Below are 16,619 nucleotides of genomic sequence, written 5' to 3' on the forward strand. Positions count from 1 at the left end.
ACCTATACATGAATGTTATGTTTCAGTATGTCATTATATGAGTTGTAGGCTAGTATAGGGCTAAGGATCTGCTCAGGGGTGCATGCTAGAATGTATGCTTAGGAGAGATGTCTTCTATGTCTTATATGCGACTTGTTAGAGATGCATGATATTGTATAGGCTAAGGATCTTCATAAATTGCGAGTTGGAAATACATGATCTTTATGATTCCTTGTTTTCTGTTAGGTTTGCTGCTCGAATGTTGCTTGCTATGTGCTATGTGAAACCTATATTGATATTACTTAACTATTAAGAGAATACATTACGTTGCATGATGTAAAGATTAAATAGATTTAGAATGTTTGATTTGGCCATATTGCGCAACTCTTATTTGAGTCCAACCGTTGTAGTGCAGGATCCTTCAGTCGAAGGACTATTTAATTTTTGTTGCATGTAATTGTGTTCGTTAGATAGTTAATTGACATTGGTAGAAGTTTCTTTCACATCTGATGGTAGGGTGGGATGGGAACTCCTAGTGACATAGGAAGAGTGATAGGATGTGCTAGTGTGGGTAGTTGTAGAATAGAGATCCTAGAAGGAGAATCTAGGAAGACTAGCAGTGTGTACTTGTTCCGCATGGATATATGTGGTTAGATCACTTGGTAGTGTTTATTAGTAGTAACTTGGGAATCTTGAGACAATTCTTGGAATGAGTATGGATAGGTGTGGAAGCTAGCATGTGCCCGTACTACCGAAAGCACATGATCTGTATGAGGATCATAAAGAGTCAAAAGGTTGTTAAGGAACTAGTAGATTCTAGATAGTGTAGTATGGCACTATGGTTCATTTGTAGCTTGTTTTCGTCTCTATCGACCTTATGGTTATGCTTGGTCATGATGAGGATGATTCTGGTAATTGTTCGGGCCTAAGTGGCCATTGTAGTTTGGGTCTGAATGGTGCATGCCTACACGAGTTGATTGATTTTATGGTCTTAAAGGTCTTGTTCGAGATAGTACCAGTTGAGTCGCGAGACTTAAGAAGGAAACGATTGTGATGATCGACATGAGGGTTCCATCCTTTTTCAAGACGGTCAGCCAATAGTTTGTGATGTTGTTTTCTATAATAGCATTATATATTCCTGTCTCCTGAGTTTGAAGGGGAGTAGATCGGATCTTTATCGGTTGATAGATAGAATAGAGGGAATGTGGTTTTCAGCATCAATTTCATCCCCAAGGAGGCAATTTTCGGTTCATCGAAGGGATGTTAGAGATTTATTGTTCTATTGGTTTGATGGTCGAAGTGGAGATCATGGTATGAGTCAACTGTTCGACCTAGTTTTGAGAATAGCGAGTGTTCCCAATTTAGGTTGAGTTTATGATTACAGGGTCCAGACGGAAGGTCCGACAGAGGAAAGGGGTGCTAATGTATGGTCAGATGCAACCGGAAGCTAAGAGGTTCGAGACAGTCAATGTTCATCAGTAGATTGAGGAAGATGAAATTATTGTATCAAGTATGGGTAGACGTGTAGAGGAGTTCGTTATGTTAACATCTCAAGGTGTTCTTGTAAAATTCCAAAATTTCAACCAATTAAAAACTTTCAAAACAACCCTTTAACTAATAAAAGTGTTTAAAAAATTAGTTTTCTTCAAAACATTATTTAAAACTTATTGCCTCCCAAGATCAATGACAGAAAAATCATGATGTGTACAACCACACCTTTGCCTTGCCACGATTCTCTGATACACCTGAAACCATAACCAAAAACTGTCAGCACAAAGCTTAGTGAATTCCTCCAAAGTACCAATACACAAACGGATCACATATACAAATAACAACATGCATACGGGGCCTTCAGTATGACTGGAATGCTCCACCGGCCTACAGTCTATCTGGTACACCCACAAAGCCTTCAGTTTGATTGGAACACCCCACCGGCCTGCACTCTATCTGGTACGCTCACAAAACCTTCAGCATGACTGGTATTAGGGGTGTGCGCGGTGCGGTTTTGTGCGGTTTCGAGTCAAAACCGCAAACCACACTGCATATGCGGTTTGAATATTTTAGAAACCGCAAACCGCACCACAAATGTACAAAACCACGTGATGCGGGCGGTTTATGCGGTTTAGTTGAGGTTTGTGCGGTTTGATGAGTTGTTCAATATTAAATCTATCAAAAAACCAAAAACCTGACCAGGTTAAAAAATTGATTGCTTTCATTTTATAAAAAATACAATTTTCTAGTTAAATCGTTTTTAATAAATTGTGACTCATGCTACTATAGTTTTGTAAGTATCATTGTTATTGCTTTATATTGCCGTTATAGTTGCTATATTCTTGTAAACCATGAGATCTTGATCTAATAGTGATTTAATGTTATGTTACAGATATTTGGTTATTGTAAGAAATATATTTATATACATCATTTCTAAATCGTGATTTGAAGTTATAACAAAGTAAAAAAAAAAAAAGTATATATATAACATGCGGTGCGGTGCGGTTTTAACCGCAGTTTTATAAATACAAACCGCAAACCACACCGCATAGTGCGGTTTGATAAAATGATGAACCGCAAACCGCACCACGAAATTCTAAATAGCATTATGCGGTGCGGTTTGGCGCGGTGCGGACGGTTTCTGCGGTTTTTTGCATAGCCCTAACTGGTATACCTCACCAGGCCATCAGCCTATCTGAAACGTTCTCTGGGTCTTCGGTCTGACTGGTACGCCCCACTGGCTTTTAGTCTATCCGGGACGCCCTGGGTCTGTTGTCCTTCAGCACAAAGCAGGTCTGCCTCAACCCAACCACACTTAACCATGTCAACATATACATAACAGATAAGCATACATATAACATATCAACTTATGCAACCGGTAAACATATAGCCAGAGTAGATAACAGGCAGATCTAAGAGATCACTAAGCATAGCACCATCCTACATACCAGGATATAGATCTAACAGATCACAACAATACATCATCGTACAATAAACCATGATAACAATCCAAAATACCAGCCTTAGTGCCTTCGACACGCTAGTACAGTGAGGAAAACTCTCCTCGAATACTAAAGTTCACTACAAGAATCCTTAGTTGTTGCCCCAATGACACCTTCGATCTATCAGATCAAAATAACACCCAATTAGCATTTAGGTTTCATTCTAAGGCCCACCATCCATACTTGGGGTAAAATGACCATTTTAACCCTAACCCAACATGAACCAAAACTGAGGCCTAATTCCATTAACCAAAAGGTCCAAGACCAAAAGATCCACAAAGGCCCACTAGTTGCCCAATTTTCCAAATCAGGCCCAACCTCATATGAGTCTTATCCTAAGCCTATAATTTACTTTATTACAATTCAGGTTACCTTAAGTACCCCCTTAGGACAACTTGGTCAAAGACAAAAGTCAAAAAGTCAAGGTCAATGGCCCGAGTTGCCCCAACTCCCCGAGTTGTTCCTTCAACTCGCCGTGTTTTTCCATATAACTGCAAAGTCAGGAAAAACCGATCCAACTCTCCAAGTTTATCAATAAACTCTCTGAGTTCGCTCAAAACCCAACAGCTTAATACAATAAGCACTTAATCCATAAGGGCATGACCCCAAAACCTAGATCTGACTTCCTTGACTTGGAAAACCACATAAAGTTGCCAACTTTACGTTCATGCATGTCCAAATGAAACTCTAAAGCTTAAAACGGACTTAAGAACTGACTTAATGCACGCATGACACCAAAATCCTCATTAAGCTTGCAACTTTAAGCCAAATGAGGCCACAAAATGGCCAGATCTAAAATGACAACCCATGAAACACTCAAATCGTTGGACAATCCATTAAAGAATCCAATAATCAAGATAAAACCCCAAAAGAAGAGATCTAATTAATGAAGAAGCAAGGTACAAGCTTTATACCTCAAAGAGACTGCAATAAGTGGGGAAGTTCTGAATCTAAAGCCTTTCCACCAAGCTAGACACCTTCACTTAAAGGCTCCTTCAAAAAAGTACCAAAAATCAACACTCAAAGCACTCCACAAGCTCACACACTCAACTATGGAAGATGATACTTAAGTTTAGGGTTTCTGGACAGAGGAGGTTGGTAAGGAGGCCAACCAAGGGACTCAAGGCCTTTAAATAGGGTGAAACACCCTAAAAATTAGGGTTTCCTTCCCAGCTGCCAACTTGCCGAGTTGAGGCTGCTCATCTCGCCGAGTTGCTTCATTAAGTCTCGCGGCCAAAACATTCCTCAACACGCTAAGTTGAGGCTACCCAACTCGTCGAGTTCGACTGGAAATCATACAAAAGATAATTCCTATACCTGGAAGTCGGGATGTTACAACTCTCCCCCACTTAAATTAGATCATACCAACATCCCAAGGAACGCAACCGTAAATTCTACACATAAAACGGCCTTCCCAAAACAATCAAACCAAACAGAAACTGCCAACATGAAGAAGAACAACCCATTATCCCATGCAAAGACCCAACCTTATATATCTGAACTTGGGTATCGAATTAGTCTAACTCCCTGACAGACCTCCCAAACCGAACCAATTGCTAAAACCATGACACTTATCCATCGAACAATCTATTCAAACTTTGATGATAACAATTCCATAAACACAATGAGACAAAAAATACAGACTTCCTCAACTGTCGGGATACGGAATTTTCATGGACCCACTCATGATTCCCAACATGAGTTTCCACCAAAAGCCTGCTCGAAATGGCTACCCATGATACCTCCTCACGGAACCTTCCTCAAACGGATGAATATCCATTTGAATCCACCCCAATCCCTAACTGGGCAATACCAGAAACACGCTGAGAGATCCTCGAAACACATCAACTGTAAACTTTAACCAAAACCACACCATATGATAAACCAAAACCTTAAAATTCTTGGCTCTCTCCTATGATATTACCAACCATTACTTTATCAAGAGAAGATGATTAAACCAAGAATTTCCGTGCTACTTCTAACCACTTATACGCTCAGGTGTACCCCTGCCTGGACCACCACTTGAGACAAATTTGAAAAACATTAGGACTTGCGACCTCATAAGAAATTTCCAGCTAAAAATCAAAACCTAAACAACAACTTTGTCACACCCAAAAATTTCATGCCAAATTAAAACTTTTTAAAAACATTTAAAACCATTTGTCCTTACAAAGTTTGTTTTCAAAATATCTAATATCATAGTTTTCTCAGAAACATAAACAAATCATGAGGAGTTATACGATCATGCCTTCGCCTTGTCGTGATCCCCTGATGTACCTAAAACAATAAACTGAAACTGTAAGCCCGAAAGCTTAGTGAGTTCCCCCAAAATACTCATACCCACAACAATACACATATAATCATAAACAACATAATATGGGTCCAATCAACCATCGGCTTGGAATACCCCAGGCCCTCAACCAATAGGTTGGAATGCCAACACACTATGGGTCCAATCAACCATCGGGTTGGAATACCCCAGGCCCACAACCAACAGGTTGGAATGCCCACATACTATGAGTCCAATCATCCTCCGGATGGAATACTCACGGCCCACAACCAACAGGTTGGAATGACCATATCTATTGGCTTTCGCACAAAGCATATAAGCCTCAACCACCAAACAAACATGTGCACATATAACAGATAATCACATAACAGTCTATAGACAACAACTGATCTAACAGATCATACCACATATCACATAATATTATCCTACCCTCTAGGATATCGAACTAACAGGTCGTGCCACGTACCACATAATATTATCCTACCCTCTAGGATACCGATCTAACAGTTTATACTAGCATAATATAACCAGATAACAATCCAAAGGCCCAGCCTTGATGCCTTAGACCCTTGAGTATAGTGAGGATAACTCACCTCACAGATGTCGCACTGAAGTGATAGTCTCAAACTCACGAATCACCAACGAAAACTCTACCACCTATAGTTACCATAAGACCTTTTCCATAAATTTCCCAAATTACCAAAATACCCTTAGAGGTCAACTAGTCAACCCTTGGTCAAAGTCAACAGTCAACAATCAAGGTCAACAGTCCATGTTGACTCGACTCGTCAAGTGAAGTTCACTGACTCGTCAAGTCCTCCCTGAACTCGAGAAGTCGTGAAATCCTTGATTGACTCATCGAGTTTCCCTACAACTCGTCGAGTTCATACGTGTCCAAAGGTTGGGAAAACCCTAGCCGACTCATCGAGTCATCCGACTGACTTGCTGAGCCCAACACAATCTCCATCAGACTTGCCGAGTTGTTCATCAACTCATCGAGTTCATGACCATCTTTATATGAATCGTTGAGTCGACCTTGCGACTCGCCGAGTCCCTTCAATCCTTCACCCGTACAGATGCTTTTTAAGCCATGCTAAGGCTCCATATTGTAGATCCAGCTTCCCATGGCATGTTTATCACGTTAAGTTGCAAAGTTTACGTGCATGCAGGTGATAATGACCCAAAACAAGCTAAAGAAGTGGCTTAAGGTAAAGGAAAGGTCATAGCTCAACAAAGACTGAAGCTTTATGACAAAGAGGGGCTAAAGGAGTCCGGATCTGAGGTTACAACCTCAAATCTTGAACCTAATCGGAGAACCACCACAAAAAACCCTAAAATCCCAACCCATAAAGAAGGGATCTAACTAAGAGAGAACCAAGCTAACAACTTGTTACCTCCAAAATGACGCCAAGACAGAAAAGAATATGGATCTACAACAGCCCCTTGCTCCAAACTTCTTGAACTCAAAGCTTTTTACTCCAAAGATCCCTCTTCCAAGCTAAGGAGCAAACAATTATAGAGAGCAACCATGAATTAGGGTTTCTGAACTCAAGGGAGGTAGTAAGAGAGGCTAAGGGGAATAAGTGGTCCTTAAATAGGGTGCAAATCCCCAGAATTTAGGGTTTCATCTGCCAGCTCCTACTCGTCGAGTCACTTCTTGGACTTGGCGAGTAGGTCACTAAAACACGCAGACCAACCCACTACTACTTGACGAGTTTGGCAACCAACTCATCTAGTAGATCCTAAAAATAAGAAAATTCTTATAAAATCGATACGTGAGAATCGGGGCGTTACAATTCTCCCCCATTTGAACTAGACTTCGTCCTCAAAGTCTGCTGCGGTGAACAGCTCCGGATAGTTCTCCTGCATCTCCTCCTTTGGCTCCCAAGCCCACTTGGATCCTCTCCGATGCCCCCTTTGTATTTTTACCAAAGGTATCTCCTTATTCCATAGAAGCTTCCTCTTCCTCTCCAGAATGGCCAAGAGACTCTCCACATAATTCATGCGCTCAACAACCTGAATATCATCAAACGATACTACCGCCTCCTGATCCATAATGCTTTTTGGCAATTGCAAAATGTGAAAAGTGTTGTGGATCCGACTAAGCTCCTCCGGTAGCTCTAGCATGTAAGCCACTTTTCCAACTCAATCCATGATCCTGAACGACCCGATGTAACAGGGACCCAATTTCCCCTGCTTCCTGAAGTGGATCACACCTTTCCAGGGTGAGACCTTCAGGAGTACCATATCTCCCACCTAAAACTCCAACTTAGATCGGCGTCTGTCAGCGTAACTCTATTGTCGACTCTGGGCGGTCTGCAGTCACTGCCTAATCTGCTGAATCTTCTCGGTAGTCTACAAGACTACTTCCGTCTGTCCCATTACCCTGGTCCAACCTCACCCTAGCAAACCGAGGTACGATATCTCTACCCATACAACATCTCGAAAGGCGGGGCGCCAATGCTGGAATGATAGCTGTTGTCGTAGGTGAACTTTGCAAGCGATAGGTGGGAATCCCAGCTCCCACCGAAATCAATGAGACACACCCTCAACATATCCTCGAGGGTCTGAATGGTCCGCTCGCTCTGACTGTCAGTCTGCGGATGGAATATTGTACTGAAGTGCAACCGCGTTCCCAGATCATCGTGGAACTTCTGCCAGAAGCAGGAGGTAAATCTAACATCTCGGTCGGAGACAATGGAGACCGGAAACCCCATGGCAAGCAACGATACAGACATATATGTCGGCCAACTTCTCTGCCGACGAACTCTCCCATATTGCCAAGACATGGGCACTCTTGTTCAATCGGTCCACGATGACCCATATAGCATCAAACCTCTTCACCGTTCTCGGCAACTTGGTAGTAAAATCCATCATGACTTGTTCCCATTTCCACATAGGAATCTTTAGGGGCTGCAGCTTACCATGCGGCCTCTGATGCTCGGCCTTGACCATCCTACAGGTCAAGCACCTCTCGACATACCAAGCGATTTCTCGCTTCATGCACTGCCACCAATAGCTCAAACTTAAATCCCGGTACATCTTGGTGGCTCCCTGGTGAATAGAGAAGTGAGACTTATGAGCCTCCTGCATGACCATCTGTCTGACCCCACCAGTCATCGGAACCCATACCCGACCGCATCGGGTCAACAACCCCCGGCTATCTTGCACAAACCGGGCGCTCTCGCCCCTGATCCTCTCCAGTTTCCAATTTTCTGGCCGTATACCCTCCGCCTGAGCATCTCTGATCAAACTCACAAGTGGGGAATCCACTACTATCCTCATACATATCGCTAGGGTGGGAGTCCCAGCTGACTTGCGTCTTATAGCATCCGCCACCACATTTGCTTTACCGGGGTGGTAAAGGATCTCGTAATCGTAGTCCTTAACTACATCCAACCACCTACACTGCCTCATGTTCAGGTTTGGCTGATCCATGATATGTATCACGCTCTTGTGATCCGTGTAAATGGTACAACAGACCCCATAAAGGTAATGTCTCCATATCTTGAGAGCGAACACCACCGCCCCTAGCTCTAAGTCATACGTAGGGTATCTCGCCTCATGCGGTTTCAACTGCCTTGATGCATAAGCTATCACCCATCCCCTCTGTATGAGGACCGCCCCTAAACCTGTGATGGATGCATCACATAACACCACGAAATCCTCAACTCCTTCCGGGAGTGTCAAAAATGGAGCCTCACACAACCGCTGACGGAGGGTCTCAAACTCCCTCTGTTGCTCAGGGCCCCACCAGAAATCCACCCCCTTCCTCGTCAGACGAGTGATGGGTACTGCAATCTTGGAGAAATCCTGTATGAATCTCTGGTAGTACCCTGCCAATCCCAGAAAACTCCTGATATCCGAGGGAGATTTCAGAACCTCCCACTCCATAACTGCCTTGATTTTAGCCTGGTCAACCAAAATCCCATCCTGGTTAACGAGGTGCCCGAGGAACTGGACCTCTCGTAACCAAAACTCGCACTTCGAGAACTTGGCATACAGTCACTCTCGTCTCAGAACTCCCAACAACTCCCTGAGATTCTCCTCGTGCTGCTCTCGAGTCTTGGAATACACCAAAATATCATCTATAAACACGATGACCGATCGATCTAGCATCGGTCTGCAGACCCGATTCATTAGGTCCATAAATACTATTGGCGCGTTGGTAAGCCCAAACGGCATCACCACGAACTTGTAATGACCATAAAGAGTCTGAAACAGTGTCTTCTCCACGTCCTCCTCTCTGACCCGGACCTAATGATACCCCGACCTCGAATCTATCTTGGAGAACCAAGATGCCCCCTGCAACTGATCAAAGAGATCATCTATCCTCAGGAGTGGATAATGGTTCTTCACCGTCAACTTTTTCAACTCCCTATAATCAATGCACATCTTGTGCGAGCCATCCTTCTTCCTGACGAAGAGGATCGGTACTCCTCATGGAGAACTGCTAGGTCGAATGAACTGCTTGCCCAGCAGTTCCTGCAGCTGTGATGACAACTCCTGCATCTTGGGTGGCGCCAGTCGGTATGGCGCCTTGGCGTTAAGAGCCGCACCCGGCACCAGGTCAATCCAAAACTCGACCTGCCTCTCTGGAGGCAGTCCTGGAAACTCCTCCGGGAACACGTCAGCAAACTCTCTAACCAATGGAACCTCTAAAACTGGAGTCGGGTCCCTAGCCCGCGTATCCACCACATACGCAGTATGACCCACACACCCGTGCTGAATGTATTGTCGAGCCCTGTCAGCTAAACAGAACCCTGATCCCACTCTGGTGCCCTCGCCATATATAATCAGTTCTCCCCCACTTGGGGTGCGAACTACCACCCGCTGGCCCTCACAATCTATCATGGCACCGAACTGACTAAGCCAATCCATCCCTACAATCACGCACACCTCCCTCATGGGAATCGGTATCAAGTCAATCGGAAAGGGTACTCCAAAAAAATCCAACTCACATCCTCGGTAGACCGAAGAAGCAGAAATCCCATGTTCAATGGGGATGGAGACTCGCAACAAACACTCTAGCTCACCTACTAGCATATTGAACTCCCTACTAAAAGTCTGAGATACGAACGACCGACTCGCCGCCGAGTCAAATAACACCAATGGGGGTAAGGAGTTGACTAAAAACGTACCTAATCACAGGTACAATAGATAAGCACATAATAAATATAACAAATAAGAGTAAGGATAGAAACATACCAGCAACCACATTTGGTGCTGCCCTGGGCTCCTCGGCTGTAAGCTGGAAGGCACGAACCTGAGCCTTTGGAGGCTCTACCCTGACTGGTCCCCCATCCGCAATCCTCAAAGTAGTCGGAGCTAGAGCCTACGCCGGCTTGTCAGCTAGTAGAGGAAACTGGGCCTTCATATGGCCCACCTGCTCATAATGATAGCAAAGCCTGACTCCGGAAATCGGAGTTGGCTGCCTGCAATCCCTGGCCAGATGGTCCTGTTTTCCACATCGGTGGCACCCACTCCTTGCTCGGCACGTCCCTGAATGAGCCTTTCCGCACTTCCCACAAGTGCGGCCTGGCTGTCCCCCAGTCCTGGTATCAATGGTCTTGGACCGCTTCAGCGCCGGCTGCGACTATGTTGGTGCATGCTACTGCTCTGTCGACTGTATCTCAAGCTCTAACTCACGCAGCCTGGCGGCCTCCTGTAACTCCACTAGAGTATCGCATCTCTGAGTGGCAACAAATTGACGGATGTTAGTCTTGAGCATGCTCATATAGCGTGTCATCGGAGCCTGCTCCGAGGCAAACTCTAGGCAAAACATCGCCCTCTCAGTAAAGATACGGGTGATCTCTGTCACCGTCTCAGTACCCTGTCTCAACTCCAAAAACTCCTGAGATAACTGCTCACGCTCGACCCTTGGAATGTAGCAAGCACGACACATATCCCTAAACTGCTCCAGAGTAACAGCAGCTCTTTGGTCATCCGTATACGACCCTGTCATCAATCTCCACCGGTCCTTTGCCCCGGACCTCAGCAGGTTTAGGGCACACCTGACCTTCTGGTCAGTAGGACATAAACATGTAAAGAAACACCCCTCCACATCCGAAATCCACCTCATGGATACAATCGGATCCTGAGTACCATCAAAAGTCGGGGGCTTTGTGTTATCGAAGTCCCGATACTGAAAAACTCGACCCGCTCCCCCTCCTGCCGCTGTTACAGCCGATGTGGCTGCAGCGGCAGCTGTCTCATTAAGGGTTGAATATATGTCGTCAAAGTACTCCATCATAGCGGACTTGATAGTCCTAAATAACTCCGGAATCTGACCCCGGACAATCCCAACCACCTCCTTGCGGATGATCTCCCTGACTCGATCTTCTGTCAACAATGACCCCTCCTGGCCGATAATCTCAAGTGTTGTTGGGGCCTCCTGAGCACCCTGTCCTGATCCCGATTTGGATCATGTCACGAAACGCCTCGTAACCACCATACTGAAAATATAACAGGAAGATATCCGCAAATATGCATAAATGGCCAGGAACCAACTCCCGATTAAACCCTAGGGGTTGTGACTTCCTTGCTACGCGTATGGGTCATGTGCTTTCAGTAGTATGGGCCCTTACTACCTTCCACACCTACCTATATTTGTCTCAAGTATCACCACAACACCCTAACACTATACAGATACATGGTGGTCGCTTAACCTCACTCCTATAGGAAGGCTAACTGTCTCAGAACTGACCTACTAGTCTCGCACAACCCACTCATCTATGAAACTTCCATCAACCCTGTAGTGCTGGTGTATGCTAGTCATACATAACGCTGGACCCTATAGACTTTCGAATACTTGATCCTACCCTAAGCCCTTCATCAAACAAGAACAGGAAATAAGGCCAAACCAAACATTCTCAAGCTATAAGATGTTAGTTATGTACGACCGAGATGTATACACTAAGCAACTACAGTAATGATGTCAATCTCATATGAGGAAAACCCTTGGCTACCAGACATAATGTAACCAGGCAATTCTATCATGTAATTCCTGAATATCCCTAGCCTAGCACTAGCAGCTGTTCTAACATATCACATAATCAAATAACTATATGGTATTTTGGGGTCAACTTATTGGCTTCGGCTGATCGTACACACTTCATCCTCCATTACTTATTTTGAAAACCATTTGAAAATCATTTTGAAAATCTTTTCCTTGATTTGAGACTGGAGTCACATGAGGGTTCCTCCAATTCAGTCAAACCAAGGCTCTGATACCAACTTGTCAGACCCAAAAATTTCATGCCAAATTAAAACTTTTTCAAAACATTTAAAACCATTTGTCATTACAAAGTTTGTTTTCAAAATATCTAATATCAAAGTTTTCCCAGAAACATAAACAAATCATGAGGAGCTGTACGATCATGCATTCGCCTTGCCGCGATCCCCTGATGTACCTGAAACGATAAACTAAAACTGTAAGCCCGAAAGCTTAGTGAGTTCCCCCAAAATACCCATACCCACAACAATACACATATAATCATAAACAACATACTATGGATCCAATCAACCATTGGGTTGGAATACCCCAGGCCCTCAACCAACAGGTTGGAATGCCAACACACTATGGGTCCAATCAACCATCGAGTTGGAATACCCCATGCCCACAACAAACAGGTTGGAATGCCCACATACTATGAGTCCAATCATCCTCGGGATGGAATACTCATGGCCCACAACCAACAGGTTGGAATGACCATATCTATTGGCTTTCGCACAAAGCATATAAGCCTCAACCGCCAAACAAACATGTGCACATATAACAGATAATCACATAACAGTCTATAGACAACAACTGATCTAACAGATCATACCACATATCACATAATATTATCCTACCCTCTAGGATATCGAACTAACAGGTCGTGCCACGTACCACATAATATTATCCTACCCTCTAGGATACCGATCTAACAGTTTATACTAGCGTAATATAACCAGATAACAATCTAAAGGGCCAGCCTTAGTGCCTTAGACCCTTGAGTATAGTGAGGATAACTCACCTCACAGATGTCGCACTGAAGTGATAGGCTCAAACTCACGAGTCACCAACGCGAACTCTACCACCTATAGTTACCATAATACCTTTTCCATAAATTTCCCAAATTACCAAAATACCCTCACAGGTCAACTGGTCAACCCTTGGTCAATATCAAAGTCAACAGTCAAGGTCAACAGTCCATGTTGACCCGACTCGTCGAGTGCAGTTCACCGACTCGTCAAGTCCTCCCTGAACTCAAGAAGTCATGAAATCCTTGATTGAGTCGTCGAGTTTCCCTACAACTCGACAAGTTCATACGTGTCCAAAGGTTGGGAAAACCCTAGCCGACTCGCTGAGTCATCCGACTGACTTGCCGAGCCCAAGGCAATATCCATCGGACTGCCCGAGTTTTCATCAACTCGTCGAGTTCATGGCCATCTTCATATGAATCGCCGAGTCGACCTTGCGACTCACCGAGTCCCTTCAATACTTCACCCATATAGATTTTTTTAGCCATGCTAAGGCTCCATATTGTAGATCCAGCTTCCCAAGGCATGTTTATCACGTAAAGTTGCAAACTTTACGTGCATGCAAGGTGATAATGACCAAAAACAAGCTAAAGAAGTGGCTTAATGTAAGGGAAAGGTCATAGCTCAACAAAGACTGAAGCTTTATGACAAAGAGGGGCTAAAGGAGTCCAGATCTAAGGTTGCAACCTCAGATCTTGACCCAAATCGGAGAACCACCACACAAAACCCTAAAATCCCAACCCATAAAGAAGAGATCTAACTAAGAGAGAACCAAGGTAACAACTTGTTACCTCCAAAATGATGCCAAGACAGAGAAGAATCCGGATCTACAACAACCCCTTGCTCCAAACTTCTTGAACTCCAAGCTTTTTACTCTAAAGATCCCTCTTCCAAGCTAAGGAGCATAGAATTATAGAGAGCATCCACGAATTAGGGTTTCTGAACTCAAGGGAAGTAGTAAGAGAGGCTAAGGGGAATAAGTGGTCCTTAAATAGGGTGCAAATCCCTGGAATTTAGGGTTTCATCTGCCAGCTCCTACTCGTCGAGTCCCTTCATGGAATCGGCGAGTAGGTCACTAAAACACGCGGACCAACCCACCACTACTCGACGAGTAAGGCAACCAACTCATCCGGTAGACCTTGAAAACAAGAAAATTCTTATAAAATCGATACCTGAGAATCGGGGCGTTACAAGCTTGCAAACACCTGGAAATATAATGCGCACATCATGCATAGACTTTCATATACCTAACTGATATTCCATACAACCCTTATTGCTCCCTTTATCTAACCAACATAATTTCGACTCACCCAAGTCCCATCAGCGTGTCAACACCGAAAGCATTATAAGGATAAGAAATGAACCATCATGATCACTAAGCCCATAGCCCATGATTGGAAAGCTCCTGATAACACACCGACCTTGTCGACACTCTCACAGCAGCAACTGAGCACAACATAATTGCTACCAAAGCAAAACCTTACGAAAACGAAGTTGCACACGATCCACAGATTGGATAACAGTTGCATTCTTGATCAAAATCGGAAGCTAAAACCCAAGTGAACCATACATATAATTCGAACAAGACCCCAATGCCCTCTTGCCCAGCTCATAAAGAGAACCCCCATACACATACTTAAGAAACCCACAATCTCATCCGAAGAGAAAAGAAACACCAAAGATAATCGAAAGGCCACCTTAATCAAAACATAAAACATCCTCATGATCGGTCAAACAAGACCCCATACTTGTTTGAGATTGAACGGATTCCATCACTACACCACTAGCTCGAGAAGACCTCCATGATGATCCTATATGTTACCAAAACCTGAGTCTGCTACGAATCAAAATTCCACTTCACCATTGAGGGTAAACATACCCAGGGACCAAGGGAACATAACATACTGCACTGGAGGGTAGGAGACGCATTCCTTGATCTTTAATTTCCACCACTTGAATCCTTCGAAGAATTCCCTCTAAATGACGAACGTAACTACCAATGGTCTAGAACACCTTGACACCTAAACCAAAGGACCACAAAGCCACATTGAGCTAAAAATGCCCGCTTCTAGAAATGGTTCACCAATCAACGTCTGCCCAACAAATTTGATAGCAGTAATCCGGCAGTGCACTGAGAATTTACTCAATGACTGACATGCAACCTGAGAATCCCAATTCTCACCCAATTGGGACTCAAATCACCACCCACTGGCAGTGAAACCAAAACATAACCGAACCAGCCCAACCAGGTACAACCATACTTGACCATAGAATGAATATCATCTGCAAAATGGTCCACCTGATACAGATCAAACGAACCCAAAGAAAAACCTAAATTCAAGCTAAAAAACTCTGAATTTCCAATAATAACCACTTACAAAGCACATGTAACTACCGGTTTACGATCCAAACATGCACCCCTTGCTTGCAACCCAAACGAAAATCTGACACATGACTTTCCCATCTCCCAAGAATACGGCCCTTGCTCGCATCGCTAAGGTACCCGTGGCACCTCAAACCACTTGCACACACCGACGCTGACATACTGTCGCCGACCACCGCGACCAACAGACCTCAAGCTGAGAATCCAACCTAACTCACGAGGTTACAAGCCTGCTCACTCTTTCGAACTCGGAAATCTAAAGGGGAAGATCTTTGTCATAGATAAAGAGAATCTAATCTGACATTCTGCCACTTAAATCCCAGATGTAATTTCTAAACTGATTGTATCAACCGCTTCCTCCCTGTGCAGCATAATCCAAAAGATCGACATATATGGAAACACTTCCTTAAACCATGTTATCTTCCCCGACCAGTCCTTAGAATACCCGAAACCTCCATGATTCGAGTATGGATCCTATGATTCCAGTAGTACGAGCCTAATACTACCTTCAACACATATCCATACTTTCCTCATAGATCATCTCGGGTCCTCTAAGACCTAATCATGATAATACTCCCAATACCTGCTCAACAACGAAACAACCGCACTAAAATACATCCTAGGCTCTCCTTGGATCCCCCATCTCCCCTACCATAAGATGCTGAAGAAGTCCTCATAATGTCATTTAGCTACTTTGTGAACACAATCACATGTAATAAAGATTAGATAATCCTTCATGTAAAAGACTTATCCCTACAAGGGTTGGACTCAGACAAGAGCTGCGTAATAGGGTCAAAACCATCAATCTAAGCTTATTCAAGCTTAATTACATGTGACATTACATATTCACTTTATAGCTAACTCACATTACTTAAGAGTCCAACAAAGCACAAAGCAAGCATCATTCAAGCAATGGAGTCAACTGGTACTGAAACATAATAAAAGCCAA

Source organism: Lactuca sativa, chromosome 9, assembly GCF_002870075.4.
Source record: "Lactuca sativa cultivar Salinas chromosome 9, Lsat_Salinas_v11, whole genome shotgun sequence".
Classification (NCBI taxonomy): domain Eukaryota; kingdom Viridiplantae; phylum Streptophyta; class Magnoliopsida; order Asterales; family Asteraceae; genus Lactuca; species Lactuca sativa.